The sequence below is a fragment of the Rhipicephalus microplus genome, chromosome X (assembly GCF_043290135.1).
Source record: "Rhipicephalus microplus isolate Deutch F79 chromosome X, USDA_Rmic, whole genome shotgun sequence".
In the NCBI taxonomy this organism is placed as follows: domain Eukaryota; kingdom Metazoa; phylum Arthropoda; class Arachnida; order Ixodida; family Ixodidae; genus Rhipicephalus; species Rhipicephalus microplus.
The window spans coordinates 50,690,674-50,706,958 of NC_134710.1; the positions used below are offsets into that span (position 1 = coordinate 50,690,674).

The following is a 16,285-nucleotide window of genomic DNA, read 5'->3' on the forward strand; positions in this document are numbered from 1 at the left end:
CTAGGCAGAGTTACAGATATTTGTCGCACATTGTAATTACTTGTCTCCTTGCACTGACGAGTAAGCCGGAAGCAAAGTCGATGACTGACTTATCTATATGCAGCTCACGATGCAGATCAGCCAATGGTTGTAAGCTTGGGTATATGGCGTCATTTGTAAAAAGAAGAGTGAACGATTTCTACATATCTGAATTGTAATTTTAAGGCCACGTGCTGTACTATAATGCTCGTATATTCTCAAGAGCCTCGAGTATACCGATCAACAGCGTTTTCTGTCTATGCTGAAAAAGTGTCACAGGCTCCTTTAAATCTTCTCTTCCGCTCAACACACTTTTACCCTCAGCACACACATAAGTATCATATATGGCTATATGTGCGAAACCCCATGTGTGGCAAATAAAATGAACACTGTGCCTAATCCAGAAAACCTGCGTGCACCTAATTTGGAAACACAATGACATAAAACCTATATTTTTTTTATTAGAACAACTTATAATATTTGTTTGAAACATTACATACCAATTCTAGCTGCACCTCTACATATGGTTGTCACGCACTTCTACTGATTGGATTTCTAAAACTTTGTCTTCATCATAGAAGCTAGGCCTAGCGCATTCAGCGAATTCTGTACTACGCGCTCATTGCCTGGGGATCATTGTATATACATGTTTTGTGCTTCAAAGTTTTTGTAGCCCTTAATTGCTGCAGTTACCCGATTATGAAAGCTCCCTGGCACGTACTACTCACTCGGCAATTCCAATAAATTTTGGCTGCATTAAGCATGCATGAAATCAAATGACACAACACACTTACCACTTAGAGGAGACTTAATGAGTTGTTTGAGACATGTTTGAGTTTCCCTGAGAATTGACAACGTACTGCCCTCACACAATTGGAGGATATAAATCTGTGCAACACATCTGCACACAATCTTAAACTTTCACGTGACTTTGATTACATGACTGGACCCTGAAGAAAAGTTAGCACCTTTTTCACACATAAGGCACATAAGGTTGAGTCACAGCAGAGTTGGTGAGCTGGGCTATAGCGTTTATCCTCTCACCTCCCCATTCAATGAGCTTGCTCCCTTTTTTCTTTGCATCTGTTTCTTTTTAATTGCTAGCTCTCTCTTTGTTAATTATTTCATTATTTTTTCTTGTCTTTCCCTCTCTCAATTTTTCAATCTCCACTTCTCTTTCACACTTCTCTTTACAGTCCTCTTGTTATATTATATACTATACTATAAAAGTCTACATTATCTGCTAGCATGACTGGATAGCAGAGTGGTAACAACACTTGCCTTTGCATTTGGATGTCGCAGCTTGAAGGAATTTTCGCACCGATAATTTCACTCTTTTTCTTTTTTCTATCTGTTTCTTTTTTTTTCTGTCTACACTACTCCTTCTCCTGCTCATCAGAATTATGACTTGCTATGCTGGATGAATTGGCGTACCTGTTATGGGAGCGAAGCTGAAGAGGAAGAAGATGATGAAGAGACTATGGGCTGGTTCATAGTTTTTATCTCCAACACATGAAAAACCTCTAGCATAATAGATCTATTAAACCTCTACTTCGCTGTAAAAAAATAGCTCTCAAGGAGCTACTTTACTACACTCTCGACAAAGGCGAGGACTTGGTACATTTTCTCGACCTATCAGCGTAACTAGTATATATCTAGTATAATTGATCTGCATAGTAAATCTACCTGTACACTAAAGTACCTAAAGTAACATATCTATCTGCACACTAAAGCATCTGCACAGCGGGGCATAGTAAAAGTGTTGATAGCTGGGCCAGTTGGTTTTCACGCTGCTTGCTACCATGGGCATAATGTAGTTTATGCCATGCTGTGACAAATGTCTCAGTTGAAGTGGCAACTGTGCAGAGAGGTACCTTGAAGGTATGTTGAATGTTCCAAATAAAAAAGTTTTTAATTTCACTATGGTTCTATTTTTACAACCGATTGGGCTCTGAAAAAAAAAGGTAGCCCTCACACGTAAGGTTAAAAAGCACATATTTGTGATGAAATAACAGTGCAGTCTACATGGAGCCACAGAGATATGTTACATGTTCTGCCTATGGTTTGCATGTACTGCTATAGCTATCACTTTTATATTGGCATAACGAGAAAGTAATATTATGTTTCTTCATCTGCTCTTTTAAGGTGCAAGATATGTCTCATGTAGAGGGTGCACTGACAAAATAGTGGCAAAAAATATGGTACAAGAATATTGCACATACACAGAAAATAGTAAAAAAAGAAAAACTACAAGTGCAAAATGTCCTAAAGTACTACTGCTGCAACCAAAATCATCTCTGAGAACAAAAGGCGCCCAAAAAAATGGGAGAGTCAAGATTGGTAGTGACGCGGCATATGATGCACCACTCACACCGAACTCGCTCATTTTTGTTCACTTGCTTTGAACGAAAATTTACATGGTAGTATGTATGATTGACTGAATGTCAACTTTTACATTCTATGCCAAATTACACTTATGTGATGTCAAAATCTCTAGGTAATTGTTAGACTGACAAATGTAATGATTTTCACATCTATCTTTCCTAAGGGAAGTGACAACTAACAATTCAGAACATGTATATGGATCTTTGTGTATGTTGAGAGACCCAGAATCGAATCGAATGCATTTTCGCAATTTGAGTAGAATAAGTATTTTTAAATGGAGTTTAAAAATCATAACAGCTGCTCTGTGGTGCTGCTTGGTAGTAAAGTCTTAGTAGTGAGTTATGAGTCATTGAATTGCTGTATGTTGCTTGCTGATGTTCATAAAAGCAAGCTTCAAATTACAGTAGGTATATGAAACACATCCTCACCCTCTTCTTCACCTATTGCATAGTAAAAGGAGTTGATGCTGAGAAGAATTCTTTTCACAACATCCAAAAATTAGCATTAAACCATAGTACGCATGCATACGGCATCACAGGTAATTTGGCGCATGCACTCTGCCATGGCAGAACCCTGTGCAAGTACACCCAACAGCTGTTGGCCACTGTATGCAATATGTGCTGTGTACAATAAGACTCCATCAGCAACAAGTTTTGATTAAAGATGTTTCACTTTCGATGACCCACAGCGCAAGAAGAATGGAGATGAAGAATAGGACAACACAAGCGCTGACTCTTAACTAAAGGTTTATTAAAGGAAAGGCACGAATATATACACAGGTTAGCCTGATTCGACAAAGCAACTACGCATGTGCAGCAGCTCGTGAATGACTCTGCTGCACATGCATAGTTGCTCTGTTGAAGCGGGCTAACCTGTGTATGCATTCGTGCCTTTCCTTTAATAAATTTTTAGTTGAGAGTCAGTGCTCGTGTTGTCCTATTCTTCGTCTGCATCCTTCTTGCGCTGTGATGTATCGAAAATGAACTATCACCAACCAGCCCAGATTTCCCTTCTTGTAAAGATGTTTCATTGCTTTTCCTTGTTGTCAGTGCATGATTAGACACTCTCAGTTGTAAGCTTTTTATTGCAACAAAACAAAATAAGTACATTAAAAATTGGTTGTTAGTCTTTTTAAAGTATGGGACTACAAGAAATTTTAAAAGCAGAAATACAGCATTTGTAGGATATAATCAAGCCCTTTGAGTCGACAGAACTCTTAAAAAAGGGTAAGTGATTATTGTATAGCTGGTAAAATGACTTTTCTGGAAGTAGCTAGCTGCACTACATAAGCTCTTATGTTTTGTGCTTATAATCTGCCAGCAGGGATAACATAGATCATCTTTCAACAATATTTAATTTTGTATCGTCAATGATTCAATATTTTTGCACATCCTTAGAATGTTTGCTGTATCGGAATTTTCATGATGCACGTAATTTCTCGTGTTGGCTTTACATGTTTTCTGCAAAAAGCTTCTGTGCCATCCATGATCATAAAATATTTCAACAAAGCCTTCAGAGAAAGTGTTCTACTCATCCTACACTTGTTTCTTACAAAGCAATTGTATTGTTCATATATATTCATTTTCGACAAACATAGTTGTATAGCTATGTTATTGATATAATAATCCCTATTTGGCCTATGACCACTTGGAATGTGGAGGTGGGTTGTTAAAAGTGAACTTACAGGCTGTTCAGAGTGAACAGAAAGATCTGGCGTATTGCGTGAGTGCCAGAGCATGTAAGTTGAGAATAAATATGAGATAAACATTCTAGGCTCGGGTTTTGATAAGAAGGCATGTGAACTGTTGAAAGCATTTCATGTTGAGAAAAGAGTAATATATGTATTATTGGCACATCTGTTAAAACTTCAGAAAATGAAAATGATTCTTGAGCAATGTTTTGTGATGCTGCTTGACGTTAAATGACTGTGACATAGCATGTTGCCATACTGCACATGCGTCTGATTCCTTACATATTTGCTGGCAAAGCAACAAATACAGATAGATGGAAGTTAACACGTCATGAGTTTCTTGTCTTATGTGAGTCTCAATTATTCTCTCACCGAAGCTATGCACAATCTTGCCAAGTTATATCAAAGTTGAACTATTGCAATGTATGGGGCATCATTGACACAAGCAACAACAAGAATTATGCTAAAGCTCTTGTAAGATCACAGCCTGAAGATGACAACCAGATTACCTTTGTTGGAAAATAAAAGTGCTGAAATTCGGGATGTCACTGTTTGCATATGTTGTAAGTGCTTCAGTGGAGTCTTGTGAACTTAAAACAGTGATGCTCCCAAAAAGAAACTCTTTTTCTACTGTGATCATTTTGAAAAAAACTATGCAGATTAGTATAAGTAAAAGAGATCACAGTTGGGAAAAGTGTTGCCTGACTAAGTGAATGCAAGAGTACTTATATTAACATTGCTTTGGAAGTGAAATATTATATTCAATATGAACTTCAGCTTGCTCTGCAGTGGTGTTGCTGAAGGGTGCACACCTTCGTACTGCTGTGGCGGCATTTGCCAGAATTAAAGCCTCTTGTACAGGGTCGCCACAATCTTGTGCAGGTATGAACCAGTGTAAGGAATGCAAGTAGAAGGGGTCACTAGTCTTAAGCATGCACACCAGGCTTCAATTCTACAGTGTCTGATAGCTCCAGTGGAGAACACATCACGACGGCTGGAGCCGTTCCTGCACGGCACCAGCTAGATCGACTGTGACAAGCGGCATACTTTTGCATGAGACAACTGTATGAGGATGAGAAAAAAACACTATGCAAGAAAACATTTTCAAGTAAATGTTAGGGCTTGCGATGAGGGGATTATGAAAATGTATTATGGGCCATCTTGCAATGATGAAGCAACTTTTGTACCTAGTTTCTCATCTGTTAGTACAGTCTGAAGAACATTGGCAGTACAAGTTCATGGCTACGGAAGAATGATGGCCAGAAGATGCCCTATTGATTGTTGACGTACACCCTTCTTTCGTGCCCTTCCTGGTGCACTGGAGGTTTTGCATCATAGATACTAGTTCCTTGAGTGCATACACCTGAAGATCTTATGATTGAGCTCACTCTTACTGCCTGCTTTACCCAAGGGCCAAATCTGGTTCTGGAGCTTGTTTGCCCAGTAGAAATCTTTAATAGAAAAACGGTTTCCAGTATTACACAAAGCTAGAGCACTGAAACATTACCATGACATATCCTGTGCAGAGACCTCGCCTATACAGTCCACTAATGAGCCCCAAATGGCCTTTGTGGTGTGTCTGATTTAACAGTAAAAAAGCATGTAGATCAATTGATGTTATCTTTTTTTTAATTGGGAATTTCAGCTGGGAAAAACTAGGTTGTCGTCAGTGACACTACATACACAGTGCATGAAACGAGTGAATATAAACTGCAATGATGGCACCAGAAGCGACAGCATAAGTGAATTCACCCTTCTGAAATCCTCATTTGGCATTACTGTTTACGCATTTTAAACAAAGTATTTTGATAACTTCATTGCTTCTAATTCCTCAATTCACAAAACTTTACCTTATTCATAGCTTGCCGTAAACCAAATAATTATTGACCTAAGAGATATGTTACGAAAAGTGACCAGCTCAATAAATATATCTGTTAGCCTTATGGCTAACTTTATTAAGTAGAAGCTCACAAAACCCTACCTTATTCATAGCTTGCCGTAAACCAAATAATTATTGACCTAAGAGATATGTTACGAAAGGTGACCAGCTCAATAAATATATCTGTTAGCCTTATGGCTAAATTTATTAGGTAGAAGCTTTAATAAGCACTGGCTTTAATAAGTGCTCACCCTGTCAATAAATTCTGAGTTTGGCAAATTTATAGCCACCTTTTTAATACTTGATAACCGGAAATGCAATGCATCTCAACACCTGATGACAGGCACTTGCCTAATTACCACCCCATCTAACCAACAAGCAGCCCCTGTAATATGCTTGAACATGTGCCATCATCAGGAGTTACCACGAGTTTGCTTAAACGATCTTGCTCTTAGTTCTGGCACAGCATGGTTTTCAGAATTCAATTCTTTTGCAAAGGTCAGCCTATTACTTCACTGACAAACTGCATGTACAATTTTTGACCATTCTTCAGTAGGTATTTACTTTGATTACTGGAAAGAACTTTTTAAAGCGAACCATAAGTTACTACTTTTGAAATAATGTTTATGAAACATGGATGGTGATCTTGCATACTTAGCTCAAGTGTATATTTGCTTAATAATCATTTTCTATTTGGAGCATATATGCGACGGCAGAAAATGTAGAGTACCACTGGAGTCAGCTTAGGCATTTAGCACTTTTTGAGAAATGCCATGCCACAATCTTGAATCAATTTTGGAATAAACTAGAAGTTCATTTCCAGAACCACTTTTCTTCGAGATATATCAATATAAGACACGTGAGCAAGCTCCCTTAAATACACATTTTAAAAAAGTCTTTTTGAAAGCTTCCTATCACATTGGTTTCACTCTTTCGTAAAGACGAAGTGAGCACGCAGCTTGAGCTGCATCTTTATTGCCTTAACCTTTTTTTTTTTTTCCTATAATTCTTACTGAAGTCAACCACGCTACATTTTTTTGCTCATGAGACACTTATGCAAAAGAATCTGTTTTAATAACTGCCGATAAGACACGGCTAAAATTACCCGTCGGTGGCACGAGCTTGACTAAACTGTTTGCACGCACGCCCTGAACACACAGCATTGTCTGCTCCAAGCTTGAGAGGAAGAAGAGGCGCACACAATGCTGCACCTCTCTGCACCTCCTTTTGAGCAAGTGCAGGCTGGCAAGAACTCGTGCAGCACTACGCTTGTATCATGACAAAACGAGGAAGTCAGTGCAAAGCGCGCGCGGCACCAGTAAATCGAGGAGAAAGGTGCTGCACCCGTTGCACAGGTGCCGCCAATGCAGCCAAATCGAAGAGACCTGATATTTCTCAAAAAAATTCACATGACGTCACAGACAGGTTTGATGGCGGCAACCATGACTCATTATCTTACTAAAGAGTGCCACTGCTGAGGAAACAGGAAGGAAAAGAAAGTTTTTTTCCTTCCTCCATGGCAGAGGGAGGACACAGAGTCACAGGGCTGCCAACTCTAGAGGAATTTTCCTTGATTTAGAGAATTTTGGTTGTACTTAGGAGAAAAGAGAAGTTTGTCAACATCTAGGGAAATTTTTTGCTTCCTCGTGACGCAAGCACGTCGTGCCCACAGCCTCTTATTTGTCCTTTTGTCCACTTTTACTCTCTTACACGCCCTCTAAGCTCACCTAAAGGCGCTGTATCATGCTCAGTAGTGGTTTCGAGGGGTGCAAGGGGGCGACAGCGCCAGTCTATGCCCCCAAGGCTTGTGTCAGTGCTCTCCTCTCCCCCACATCATTGCGGTTCATTCTGTGCCATCCATGTTCGACGTCGATTGCCTGAATCTTGGCTCTACAAAAGAAAAAGTGGTCTCTCGAGAGACCTCCAAGTACATGTTTTTCGTTACACCAACGTCCCATTTTCTCGCCTACCCGCAGTGTTATTTCTTTGGTTTGTTGCTGTTTTATCGGTGTCCCTTCTTTGCGAACGCTGTCATGTAGCTAGTGAGCTGCCCCGGGGAGCCATGTGACTCCACCAAGGTCACCAAGGTTTCTGTGAAAAGCGGGGCCAGAGCAGTAGTTATTTGCTCAGCTAAAATATAAGTTAAAGAAAAGTGGCTAGTGGAAGACTCCAAAAATATATTTGAAACGAATATATGGCAGTCAACATTTCTAATAAACATATCTTTTCCTAACCATTCATCAGGTTGCGAGGGATCAACTCCCAACTGGCATAATATGCTTTCATGGCACCTAAAAAGGCACAACTATTTTTGGTCACAATATCCTGTATCAGATATCATGACAAAGCTTGAGAGTAGGTTTTTCAAGACATTGTCTAAGCCTGCATCACTTCATGTTTTATATGAACACCACCAAGCATTTTCTGCAGGAGAGTTGCAAAACAACAGAATCGATAAATTTTTTAAGCTTGCTCGCCGGAAAATTTCATGTACTGCACTTTTTATGCTCGTTCTGGTTGTTGTTATTATTATTATAATAGTTTATAACTTGTATGCTATTACAATTAAGTGCACTATATTATTGTGTAATATTTCCATGTTCTACATTGAACAGCTAGCAGTGTTCCTAAATATTATTTTGCTAATTTATCTCTTCTTCGGCCTAAATAATGCTTCTTTCTTGGTGACTTGCACAAAGTACTGCTGTACCTATCTATCTTTCTTGCACATTTACTAGAAGTTTCCTAGCTTTTCTTGTGTTTCATGCATGAGTTCGCTGACCGCAGCAGATAACTATTGGAGGGACGACGAAACTTCTAGACAGAAATGCGTTGCCGTAGCCACCGACGCTTTGCCGGAAATATAAATTTCCCAATCAGCAACCATGGCTATGGCATGTTAGCTAGAGTTGGAAAGGCATATTACATTTTTTGGCGCGTGAACAGTCAACGTCCTGCGAACGCTGATGTTGCTGGCGACCACGATGGTCACCATAGCAAAGGCACATAAAACCGTTTTCTGTCTTTAGGTTACGTTAGTTGCATCGTCCCGGTGATAGATATCCGGTGTTGTCATCGGATCTATGGGCGCGTGCTGTTGTTACTTTATATGGTAGAGCGCGTCTTGCAAGTGAACTGAGAAGTTGTGGCCTAACCTAACCCCATCGTAAAATTAAAAAAAGAGGAGTGGGGAGGGGCTATGGCAGTGTTTGATAATTTCTTGGCCTTGCTCTAACACATACAGAATGCTGCTTAAGCCACCGTCCCACACTACAAAAGTAGCCTGCAGAAAAGGGTATTGTAATTTGGAAGGGCCTCTTACCACTAGTCGCGGGACACAGCTCATTTTGTTCAATTACTCATGTGTGATACAGCACATAACTGGTGTAATTGCTGCCTTCTAAAAATGTTATGGACATTCATTTAGAACACTGTATTACATTGCTGGTGCCTGTAAAAAAAAACTGTGCGCCAGTATTTTTTCGCCACCCCCACACCTTCGTGCACCAATTCCCTGATTTTCAAGGTCGCCAGCTTAGCTGATCCACATTGGAGTTTGCAAAGCCTGAAAGATGTGGCAAGTGCTACTATTTGAAAGATGTGGCAAATGCTAATAAGGACTTTATCATCGTTTGATCACTGGGGTGGTTCAAAATACTACTTTTACCTAAATAGCAGTGCTCATGTTTACTCTGCACGATTCTGGTGATATTGACTGGTTAGTACATACTTTTTTTTCTAAATGAAAGCCTTCTCTTTTTATACTGCTCCAAATTGATATTTTGTGATAATAATTTGGTTTTTTTTTCGGAACCTGTTTCAAATTTGCATTTTAGTGCTCAAAAGTAAAATTTGGCTGCTCCGAAAATTACTCTTAATTCTATTTCGGCTGTTGCACCCCTGCAGGTGTGCTTTCATTGTAGAAATTACCGCATAGTGAAAACCTCACAGCAGCGCAATCGCAGCTGTGTATCAGAAACACCAGCCTCCCGAACATTCATGCACATCATCATTATGCACCCAGGGTGCATACCCTTGGGTATTAGATCACAGGGTAGCATCTGGTGACCACAAATTGAGCTGGCTTGGTGAAATGCAAATGGTTGTGCATAATATTCATCATCAATATTGGATCAGCTAACTCACTCGTGGGTCGACCCCACTCAGACTTTGATTGGGCCACGAGCCTGGGTGAGTAATACTTTGCGCCCCGCTATGGTGGTCTAGTGGCTAAGGTACTCGGCTGCTGACCCGCAGGTCGCAGGATCGAATCCCAGCTGTGGCGGCTGCATTTCCGATGGAGGCGGAAATGTTGTAGGCATGTGTACTCGGATTTGGGTGCTCGTTAAAGAACACCAGGTGGTTGAAATTTTCGGAGCCCTCCACTACGGCGCCTCTCATAATCATCTGGTGGTTCTGGGACCTTAAACCCCACATATCAATCATCAGTAATACTTTGCGAGTCTGAGTCAGTCTGATAAAGGAACGCTTTATTGAGTCCGAGCGAGCCCAAAGCACAAAAAACGTATTTCTTGAGTGAACCAGAGTGACGTACCTCACCTTTTCTGCTGACATATGTGGTACAGTATACTAAAAGGAGTGGTTGAGGTTATTGTCTGTACGTCTCACTAATATTGGCACAACTGAAAAATTTTGAGGCTGGTCGGACATTTGGGTAAAATGTGACACAATTCGAACATATTTTATGGTTTTGGTTCGGCTTGGAACAATAGTAAGGAATTGTATACAATGGGCACAGGTGTTGTACCCCTGTAAGTAAATATAGAGGGGGTATACGGATGCTTGCGATTCGAAATATCTGTGAGTAAACATGTGTATTGGCATGAGCTGACATGTAAGGGTGATAGTTATGCTGAAGGCAAGTAGATAAGAACATAGCTTGGCCAAAAAGGTTGAGCTCTCTCAGACTAACTCACGAAATATATTTTGTGCTTTTGGGCTTTTTGGACTGAGATTCACCAAATGTTCCCCATATCGACTGACTCATCGCCAATATAGTACTCACTCAGGCTTACGGCTTGCTCGGAGTGAGTCGAGTTATCAGTGAGTTTACCGGCTAATGCTGTACCATGAGACCCCACAGTGAAAAAAATAAAAAAAAGACTGTGGTTCTGAAATCTCCTGACCTTGTTCTAATGCGCATAACACTTTTTAAAGCACTTTTTTGCGCAGTACATTTTTGCCTTGTGGAAAAGTGTACAAAGATTTCGATGGGGCTATTAGTATTAGTTCTCACTCAACACAGCAAAACATGCGTCTGCTGTATGAATATTTATGAGTAATAGTATGATAGGTGATGTTTAAAAAAATCGTTCTTAGCCTCGTATGGCTTTTCTGCTATGCTGAAACACAATATACAAAGACATAAGCCTCGTTTTTTATTTTGCTTTTTTTTACCACATGCATTTTTTGCTTTATGAATGCCCTGAAATCGGAGGTCACTAGATTGGCAAGTCAGCCTTAGCATTTGCAGGGCCTGTCAAATAATTTTAAAGGCATGGCAAAGGCTAATGTGGGCTTAGTCATTGTTTGCACTGTTGGGCGGTTCGAAAGACTGCTTTTATTGAAATAGCAGCATTGTAGTACTGTTACTGTATTGCAGAAGTCATGATATGAACAGGAATAAGGGGACGAAAAGAGCTTTTCTGCTGGCAGGAACAGAACCTGCAACTTTCAGATAATGCGCCTATTGCATAACATTTCAAAGCTCTACATGGTTAAAACACATAAAGTGCATGTTGAACTAGAAATATAATTTACCAAGGTGCTTGTTTGGCTAGTGTATATTCCATTGAACTGTCCCTGAAACTTCTCGTCCCTTGTAGTTTCAGGGACGAGAGACAAGAAAATGCAACACACAAGCGCTCTATGGTGTTATTACTGGTGAATATAGAGGGAAAGTTCAGATGTCTTGTCCCTTAGCAAGACCTGTTGCCAGAAAACTTGCCCCAGGGGCCCAGCCTCCCTCCACCCCAACCCGAAATTCGGATCGAGGGGGCTGTTTCACCCAGAATAAATAATGAAAATGGGTGAGACGTTTAACAAGTGCCCTCTACTCATTTAAAAAAAATTAAAGAATAAATTCCTGGGGTATAGACATTCTCTGACCCCTTCCTCTCCATCATTATTGAAAGCAGAGTATGAGTGTTGCCATCCCATTATATGAATCGATCAACTGGTCAGCTTCATTTTGTCTATTTCAACTACAGACAAATAAAAAACAAAAAAAAGCTATTTTTTGACTTGATGAGCCCACAGCCCCTATCACATGGGTTCACAATTGCACAGACATGACTGTATATTTTATACCAATTAATAAACTTATCGATAATAATATTGGGTACATAATTTTGAACATCTAGAACTGATATCAATACAGGAGCAAGGTGGGGAATATACCATGAAATACCGAGCAAGTGCCACCCCCGCTTCCTTTTTTCTCGAGCAATTTGAACTATCTGCATATGACAAAGCAATCACCCTTCAACCTTCCCCTACTACCATTTTCACTGTTTCATTGATTGCTTTTGAAACAGTCATTGCGTGTGTACTCTACAGGACACTTCTTTAGAAGCATGGGTGTGCATTTTTTCATTCATAGTGGCTATTTGTCCTCCATATCGAGTATTCATCCCGAATGAGCAAGGGCCTCTTTTCCCGATCTTGTCGAATTATCTTTCATTGTAAAGGGGGGTGCTTGTTTTGGACTTTACAGTGATCACAGTGCACAAAACATTATTAAATTAGTCGCTCACATTGAAATTCATTGCAGACTTACTGCTTTAGGTACTGCACTTCTCATAAGCTGACCCCTCCTTTCGTGGACAAAATTCTGTATCTGTCTTTGAGTGTTGTCAGTGTGAAGAAAACCAGGCTATGAATTTGATCAACTGGTGATATCGGCGTCACCTGTTGTATGTTAATTACTGCTCTTACTTTCTTAAAAGTGCTGTGCAAATTTTCATGCTGCCAATTGCTGCCATGGAAGCAGCAATTTGAAAATGGCAGCATGATGCCCCAGAATGGCACAGAAATGGGCCACAAACAGTAATAAAAGTTGCTTCATTCAGCAATAAACTTGGAGGGCCTTAAAAAACTGGTTGCTGCAGTGCCTGGTTTTTTTCCTGTTATGATTGAAGGTCACTAATCAGAGTATACAATGGAACTGTGTTATGTAAATGGAAAATATCACGGAATATTTATCAGAACTTTTCTTTCTGCGGTGAGGAGGAAGTTGTGCTTCAAAAACATGCTGGAAACCGAAACTATTCTACTCCTGCCCGAAAGTGCACCAAGTCAGATTTACTGAGCCATTCTGACAATGCCAATGACAAGTGCGCCAAAATTGCACTTGGGAGCGTTTCCCCCAGAGAACCTCTTGCAGGCCAATTTTCGTACAGCACGCACGGCATACACGAATGAACCTCCAAATTGGCGTGACGATTGTGTGGCCATTTAGTGATCAAGGTTCAGTGCATACCCCCTATATGGCCGCTTATAGGAACAGAAGCACTTTTACAGTCTGCTACTGGCAATGGGACCAACAGCCATTTTTCATGGTGCCTATATTTTTTTAACGGGAAGGAAATCTTACCTGGCATCTGATCCTGGCATGGTGGTGAATCTGATCCTGGCATGGTAAAGTGTAAAATGCTTAAACCACATGTAATCTGAGTTTTTCTATCTGCAGTGAATATAAAGTCGTATGCTCACATGCTTCAAACAGTGAGCACGCAGGTGGTTTGTGTCAGAGCACGATGGATTACCGCGCATGTACCACAGCTCGGCTTGGCTCACTGATGACCGCAAGCGCAGTGTTGTTTTTCACGGTTCTACTCTTTTCACATCATGAGCAGCACAAGGTTGAGTGGTGCTGGATTATAGTATCACTTACTCTAATTTTACTGCTAATACAGTAAAAGCATAATAGTTCTTGCCGGTAGGTTTTTTGCCCCCCCCAATGCTAGGAGGTTTTCGGCTGTAGACAGAATGCCTGGGCCCTATACAGATTCGCTGCAAAAGGAAAACATAGTTTCTTAAATATTGTAGTTCACCGTCGAACGCACTTTCTGACTCTTTCATGGAAGCAGCTCTTCATATCTGGGCAACTCAGTATTATCGCTAACGTTATTAAGTGTGCAAGCCTCGGGAGAATGCTCTTTTTCCAGCACAGAGAGAGAGAAAGAGAGGAGGAGGTATCGGAAAAGGTTGACTTTGTAGGGCTAGCTAAGAGACGTCATGTTACACCGAGCAATATAATCGATCGTGAAGTTAAAGAACCATGTTTTTCTCCTTGAAGTCATCGTAGGAAAATGCATTTAGGACAGTGTGAGTCTTTAGCATTGATGCATTGTTGTATGTTGCAATGTTTGCTGCCATGTTGACTGATAACCACATTGATGCATTTAGAACATTACTTCATAAAGTACAATTTCATTGAAGCAGCATTCTGTTTACTTGCAACAAAAAGAATCGCTGAACAAGTCATGCCAGAATGCTCAACTGCGTGATGCCCTTATTTTTGCATCATCGAGTGAACTACTAAGTGTTCCTAAGATGACTAACTCTATATTATGTTTAATGAATGAAAATAATTCTAACCCTTTCACAGGAGCTTCAAAATAATTTTTCCTGTTCTTGAATACGAATGAACTATAGCTTCTCCACTGTACTTCATGATGTGAGTTTACCTGTTCCAGAGTGCTCCCAGATGCAAAATTACTTGCTTCAAAGTGCTCCATGCGGGAAATTTTCCTGCTACAAAAATTGCTCCGAAATCAGAAGACCTTGGTAGCATCAGTGAAACTGGCATGTGAGTGATGGCGATCATGTGCCAGTGTTTGTGGAATATGGTAGCATACATCAATCAGCAGTGGTGCTAATTTAGTGCAAGCACCCATTCACACAAAAATGAAATGGCCTTTGGTGTTTCCTAGACAGAACACAGAACTATGCAAACTCGCTCATAAACCTACCTATTGAAGCACTCAAGTGCATTTCTATATAATGAGAAACACCTCAGTTTGCAACGTGTGCTGTTCCACTCGTTGCCATAACAGCAACTTTGCGTTTCGTAATATATTTACACCTCTTGATGTTTATAAAATGAAGTACAGATGGCTTCATAGCTTAAAGATTGCAGCTTTTAAGAAATATGGTGTACTAAATGACAAGATTACCTCACTTAGTGATGTCACTTCTCTATCATATACTACTTAGCCCTCTGAGCATAAGCCATGAAGTGCTTTTTTTTTAATTCTTTGGCAACTTAAAGATATAGTTTCTACTTAATCAAAAGCAGCATAATTAAAATATTCAGAAAAATTCACTGTCCTTCAATTTTTGCTAGAATCTTGTGACACGTGATGAATGATTGTTGGTCCCTTTAGTATTGTATTGTCTCAAGGTATCCTTGAACCTTGAACAATTCGCCTCTGAGTACTGCTCAGCAAGTTGATTGGTACCCATAACGATATGGCACAATGGGGCAGACAATTAGGCATAAACTGGAAACACATGTGTGTACAGTGTAGTTGGCCGAGCCCTTTTGTCTGTAGCACTTTGGTAAGAAATCATTACGTTTTGTAGTGTGTTGTCACGAAGCGAAAAGTTGAAGCAAAGCAAGAATTTTTTATGTATTTATTTACTGGTACCTTCAAAGCACAAGAAAATGACGGAGTGAATTACTCATATAAGTAAATTTTTTTTACTGACACTTGGTTAAATTTTTCTTTGCTTACTGAGTGTGCAGAAACATTATACACGCTTTTTCTTCCTTTAGACATAAGAGTAAACATTCCTGCTTTTGTATTTTATCTGTAGATTTTGTTTCTATGGTGCTCTTTAGCTTTTAAGAATAGCCATACTAAGGTATGCTGAAATTAGTAATGTTGATATTGCTTACGATGCATTAGTTAGATTCATTTACTGTGTTTCTTGTAATATGGATCGCCGCCTTTCTTAATTTCTTCTACTATTTTGAGCAGCGAGTATATTACCTAAGCCAAGCATTTTTTCCTCCATAGTAAACTTGAGTACAGTACTGCTCATGTTGAGCAAGTGTTATAGTATTTCTTTAGACTGTTTTTCTGCAGCTGAGACCGACTCTGTTGTTATTGTGTTTCCAGGGGCAAGTGGCTGTGATGATTAGCTGTGCTGCAGCTTGAAGCTTTCAAAGGGAACTGCATTAAAGACTTTTGTTCAGCATTATTTTATTCCCATAACTTCAGTTACATTGCCTCAACATTCGAAGACTGACTGAATTTATGTTTATTAAATGTGTTTGAAAACAA

General features: G+C 39.9%; 2 long non-coding RNA genes across 3 annotated transcripts in view; one reads left to right on the plus strand and one right to left on the minus strand.

The window, feature by feature from the left end:
* The window catches only part of LOC119187531 (uncharacterized), a 36,273-nt gene extending 22,560 nt beyond the window's left edge, over positions 1-13,713 (minus strand). Inside the window, exon 1 of the long non-coding RNA XR_012886700.1 lies at positions 13,588-13,713. This is a non-coding gene — a long non-coding RNA (uncharacterized LOC119187531). The remainder of the gene's footprint in view (positions 1-13,587) is intronic.
* Positions 13,714-13,774: 61 nt separating this feature from the next.
* Positions 13,775-16,285, plus strand: LOC119182103 (uncharacterized). 2 transcript variants are annotated; one of them, XR_012886699.1, is made up of 3 exons: positions 13,775-13,932; positions 14,693-14,805; positions 16,121-16,285. It is a non-coding gene; the product is annotated as an uncharacterized LOC119182103 (long non-coding RNA). The 2 variants fall into 2 exon arrangements; XR_005111246.2 differs by lacking the exon at positions 13,775-13,932 and adding an exon at positions 13,941-14,321.